The 6000-nt window shown below is 36.6% G+C and overlaps 1 long non-coding RNA gene across 1 annotated transcript in view; it reads left to right on the forward strand.

The window, feature by feature from the left end:
- The window catches only part of LOC137464407 (uncharacterized), a 234906-nt gene extending 233542 nt beyond the window's left edge, over nt 1–1364 (forward strand). Inside the window, exon 3 of the long non-coding RNA XR_010994217.1 lies at nt 1347–1364. This is a non-coding gene — a long non-coding RNA (uncharacterized lncRNA). The remainder of the gene's footprint in view (nt 1–1346) is intronic.
- The last annotated feature ends 4636 nt before the right edge of the window (nt 1365–6000 follow it).

A 6000-nucleotide genomic window follows, 5' to 3' on the forward strand; every position in this document is an offset into this window, starting at 1 on the left:
TTCACAAGCAAATGGTTGGATATATAGCTGTGAAATGTAAAGCTCAAGAAATTAATATGTAAAAAAAAGCCCATCAAATATACACATATTTTGTGGAAAGAGTTAACAAGCGATGTAAATATGTTGCAAGGGTGGTGATGATGGTATGATCTGATATCCTCCAGAAACCCAAGCATATAAATGGGAGAATGATGTTACTTGTGTCTGTTCCCCCCCTTGAAAATTTTCATGAGGAATCGACACCTTAGGCATGAAAGTAAGCCAAAGGGGATGCAAAGATGAGCCAGCCTCTTTATTTGCAGTAATGATAGAGCTATTTATTGAACCTTTATGGTCAGAGACAAAAATAGCTTATAAATAAGAACTGAAAGTCTCTCCAGAATGGTCATCTTGGAAAGGAAAGTGCCATTAACTGAGCAATCTTTCCATGGGTATTTTGTCAGCATGTGAGAGATACCCTCTTTCTTGCTGGATGTGGCTGTGTTACTGACACATCCAGGAGATGAGTTACACACAGGTGCTGTTTTTTACTCATTGTAGGTCAGCAGTAAATTAGGATGCCACAAGTATTATGCATTAGTGTACAGCACACTTTCTCTTCATAATGCTAATATTATTTAATTTTGCAACATTAATTGTAATATTAATTGAATTAAATGTCTGTGTGCCTTTATAAGATTAGCTCTCTTTTTTGTCCATACACACCTTCAAATATGCTCTATATAAAGGTAAGTGTCCACATCATGCTGGAAAACAGAATCATTACATATCTTTATCTGATTCGGAGATATATTTGTGAGACTATGGACCCTGAAGGGGTATTCACTTAGCTCTCATTTTATCTTTTTTTAAAGCCTGACTGTTTAAATAGGAGAAGCTTTCCTAATGTGGCTGCTTTCTCATCTATCTCATCTTTATATGGCTCTTTTTCCTCCTAGCTTTGATTTATACATGTGGAATGTTTTTGATCAGATAACACCCAAGGATATGTTGCTGTCTTCATTCAGGACATTGGTTTTGTAAGCTGCAAAGCTGATAAACACTTATATGTGCCTTATTTCCTCTTCTGCACAAAGATTGTATTGAGACATCAGCATATCTGGGGAAAATGTGTTTTTTAATAATATAGTTGTTGTTGTTCATTTTAAATTCAACACTACCATATTTGATGTTTGCATCTTTAAAAATTGCAAAATGGTGTCCTGTTGGCAGTAATGAATATGAGTCTAACAGAGAAGAAAGAGAACCTGCCTTAATGTTACTTTGTTATAAAATTCTTATCTGAAGAAAGAACCCTTGAGAATATTAAAACTTGACTCTGTCTGTTAGATGTATGAAAGATAGAGCTCTTTTTAAAACCAACATTTCTTTGTTGTCTCCACAGTTATGATGCCTCACACAGCAGTTTTTCCTTGAGAATAAATCCTTGAGACAGAAGATAAAACAAATTCCATGGACTGGTGACTGGCATATACCAACCAGAGGCATATTCACATGAGAAAACTGCTCAACAAATATTTCATCTATCTGAGATATTTTCCAGCTCAGTTGCCTTGCTATTCTGTTCCCACCACATTCTCTGCATTGCACAGTGGAAAAGCAGAGAGATTCAACTTCTGCACCGGACTGGGAATGCTAGGAGTGCTTCAGATGCTAAATACCAGGTCAATATTTTTGTTGTTTCAGTTGGCACTGAAGAAGGGAAACAAAATTAATATTGGTTCTTTTCTCCAAATAAAAGAGCAAATCTGGGAAGGGTTAGCTATAAGACTTAAAAGTTGCTTTATACAATAGCTAAAAATTCTGATGAACTAGGGGTATTTATGCATTCAATATAAAATTATGAAAATGTCACAATACTGACTTCCTTGTCATTAACATATGGATCTAACTATGTAAAAGTACAAATAATAGAATAAAAGGGAAGCATTCAAAACAATCTTGGATTCCAAATAAAGAGGAAACTGAAGTATTATTATAGAGGCCAATTTATTAAAAAAGTTTTTTCCATTAGCTGGGCAGGTAATTTTTAGCATAAATTTATTGTAAAAGTTCTAGTGCCAGCCATAAGGTCTGTGTGTCAGTGCAGTGCGAGTCGTGTGTTATGAAAACAGCAAAAAAAGCTATTGGATTTATAAGAAGACTAAAAATAAATTACTTCTTTCAATAACAAAATTTTACAATTTGTTGAATGGTTCACTTTTCAGAGGAAAAACTATAACAGAAACTAGGAAAAATAAATTCATTGTACCTCATGGAGTTAGATAAATTAATAATGCACTAGTCTCAGAAGCAGAGAAGGAAAATAGCTGATAGTTGTACAGCTTGTTCCTTAACCTTCACACAGAAAATAAGGCTAAAACTCCTAGTTAATTAGCTACAATTAAACAGTATATGTGAACTTTCAGAACTTAATAATCTAATATGCCTGTGGAGTTTTTTGTGTTCAGCTGTAAAGTAACCAAACAGCTGTGCAGCATGCATTTGATAAATTTGAATAAAAATTTCCTCAAAAAAATCATTATTTGCTTGCAAATTAGGAAAAGAGGCTAAAATTTGTTGTATTAATTATTTAACGCAAAACTTTCACTCAGCTCTCGCTATTAGTAAGATGGGAAATGAGTCATAAAGTGCCACATAATGGAAGAGTGTCAGTGATCAGATTCTGTCTTTTTACCTTTAACACACTGCCTATATCCACTTGAATGTCCCAAGTAAAAGTGGGGCTGTTTTAGCTATATCCCTGTTGCAAAGAATCATGACATGGATTTGGCATGGTCTAAAGCTCTGAATCTGGATAACATTGACACGGTGAGCACCATCTCAGCATCCTTTGGAGCAAGATCATGTTCATAGGAGCATACATAGTCTAAGGAACCTAAAGATGCAACTGCTGGAGGGAGTCCAGAGGAGGCCATGAAGGTGCTCAGAGGGCTGGACCACCTTTGCTGTGAGGAAAGGCTGAGAGAGTTAGGCTTGTTCAGCCTGGAGAAGACAAAGCTCTGGGGAGATCTTAGAGCAGCTTCCAGTTCCAGTAAAAAAAAGGGTATGGAAGAGAGCAGAGGGTCTTTTGAGAAGGTCATGCAGTGATTGGACAAGGGAGAATGGATTCAAACAGAAAGGAGATTATTAGGAAGAAATTATTCGCTGTGAATTTGGTGAGGCACTGGCACAGATTGCCCAGAGAAGCTGTGGCTGCCCCATCCCTACAAGTGTTCAAGCCCAGGTTGGATAGGACTCTGAACAACCTGGTCTAGTGGGAAGTATTCCCGCCCATGGCAGCAGGGTTGGAATTACATGAGCTTTGAGGTCTCTTACAGCACAATGACACTTCTGTGATTCTGTAAATTACCAGTAATTCTCTGGTACAATTGATGGTAAGACTTCCGTTTTAGGTACTGCCTACTTTTTGGCCTTCAAAAGACAAAATGTTAAGACAAATTGAATGGATGGATATTCACCATAATCACACTGGATGAGGCAAGGGTTTTTTTTCTATTCTGGGCAGGAAAAGAAAATTTAATGTAAAATTGTACAGAAACACATGTAACAGCGATGTCTTAGATTAGGCAGCAGCATTGTGTCTCAGATTAAGAGGGTTGTTTTAGAGGTCTGGACTATGGTAATCCTACTTATTAGGGAATCTGAAAATAAATGGAATAAAAGAGACCTATTTTTAAAATGTTTTCTTATACCACCATCAGGTGAAAAATAAAAATAATAAGAAAAATGTACCTTTTTTTTAACCTAGAAATCTAATGGAAGATTTTTCAACAACAGGAGTCTTAAATTTTTTGCCTTGTTAGATTCTTTAAAAAAATGCCTGTTTTTTAACAGTGTTGATCACCAGTGCAAAAGTCAGGGCCCCATGAGAAAATTGCTTTATAAACAGTGTATCTATCTGAGTTTTATTTCTAGGTGATTTTCTCTGCTTAAGCTCACTTGGGGCTTTACATGAACTTAACTTTTGTAAATAGGACAAATTAGAGAAACTTGCCCACAGTTACATTTTTACCTGTGCTGATCCCTAAATTCACCTGCAAGAGAAGAAAGATAACAGTAAAATCAATTTTAGAAAGTCAAGTCCCTTAATTAACAATGCCAAAAATTTTCAACTAAAAAAACAGATTGTTGTAAGGATCATGTTATTCCATCAGTCTTGAGAAAATTCTGAACATCTGATTGTTAATCTTTTGCTAAAACCTGTCAGTATCACCTTAATTAAAATGGGCTTTCCTTTGGTAAAACTTTTCATGTCAGAATTATACAGACTTACAATTCCAACATGAAAACTACTTCTTGGTGAGTGTTAATGAGATGCCTTCATTTGCTTTAATGAGGTACAATGCACAGCTTCATTTATACATGAGAAGAGAAACAGTAAGATTTTTGAGCTGGTTTTTGCTCTGTAATCCAAGAAAAATGTACAGACTCTGCTACTCACCATTAATAGGATGACATAAAGAGTTGGCAGCATTTTTCTGCCGAATGCCCTAATCTCATGTGGCTACATTTGAAAAGTAGAAAATCGTTGTCATCTCATATAGATCCTTACAATGCACCGTATGTTTCTAGTGAATGAGCATCAAACTGACCCTGTGGGTTTATGCTGCATATCCTGCCAGTCCATTGATTTTGAGGCTACACTGAAAACAAAAGACTGGCTTAGAGAATGGGTCATGAACTCACATTTAAGGGTATAATTTTGCACAAGTCAGAACAGAGGAGAGACAATACTGTCCACCAGACAATAGCCTGCAGTATGGGGAATGCTAATAATGCTAAATTTGGACAGCTACAGGGTCATGCTCTTTCCACTACACTGTAATTATGTACCAGGAAGAACAGTACACAAGAGGTTAACTTATTTCATTTGCTTTTTATTATGCTTGGGAATTTCATGCATATGCAAGGCAAAATTCCATAAGAATTATATTGTTGGTTATCATTAATAGCTGCTTGTTATGAAGTGCAATATTCCTACCTTTTAAAATTCAGCAGGATTCTAGACAGGCCTTTCCACTGTTAGGATCTTGGCCAATAAATTACTCAACAGGGTGCACAGGGTGGCTGGAGCAATATAATAGCATCACCCTTGGAAACTGTGGAACAGTATTGGTAACCACAGGAGCAAGGGGCACTTCTTCACAAGGATGTCTTTCACTGGCACAGACGGTCAACCAAAGGACAAAACAAAATGTTTCAGGCTAGATATAGATTTCAAATAGAGCAGATATTTGGCAAGCTGGAATCATACATATAAAGCTGACTTTGAAGAAATGTCATGCAAAAAAAAAAAAAAAAAAAAAAAACGGAAGCATCCAATGTTACCACAGGAATCTGAATACATTATGTAGAACTTTATTAGCTGGGTCTCATTTCAACAGGAAAAACAAGTTGGAGAGAAGCAAACCTCTGGGAACAGAAGGATATGGCTTCTGTGCTGGCTGTTTCTCACTGACCGTTTAGTTCTTGTGACTGCATTTCTGGGAGGGTTTCCTAGACAGAGGTTATCTTCCTCAGAAGCTGGCTAATATCAGATCTCATTGCAATCCAACCTGAGACATTTCAAGTTACTCTGCGTATCAGATGTCACTGGAACTCTCCATACTCTTTTATAGATAATTCTATATACTCCATCAGTGTGCCAGGTAAGGGGAAAAAACTGTTTAGTATTTTTTGTTAAGATCAGTTCTGTGAAGGAACTGAAAGGTGTGATTTTGCTTTGCATCCTTGTTTTTGGGTGAGCCCCTATGCACACTGTAAATTTTATATAAAAGAAAACCAAGATACTTTTGCAGGCAGGAAAGCATTCTGTCTTGCACAGACCTATTCTGGAATAGATTTTCCCACCAGGGGTTCTTGTGTTGTAAATACCCCTCTTGTAACATGTAAGAACATGTTCACCACTACCTAATGGAAACAGTCTCACCTGAGGCAAGTGCCTTAGAAAAGTTTCTGAAATCTCCTTACAGTAGGTGCATAAAACAGAGGGATACA

The sequence above is a fragment of the Anomalospiza imberbis genome, chromosome Z (genome assembly GCF_031753505.1).
Source record: "Anomalospiza imberbis isolate Cuckoo-Finch-1a 21T00152 chromosome Z, ASM3175350v1, whole genome shotgun sequence".
Taxonomy (NCBI): Eukaryota; Metazoa; Chordata; class Aves; order Passeriformes; family Viduidae; genus Anomalospiza; species Anomalospiza imberbis.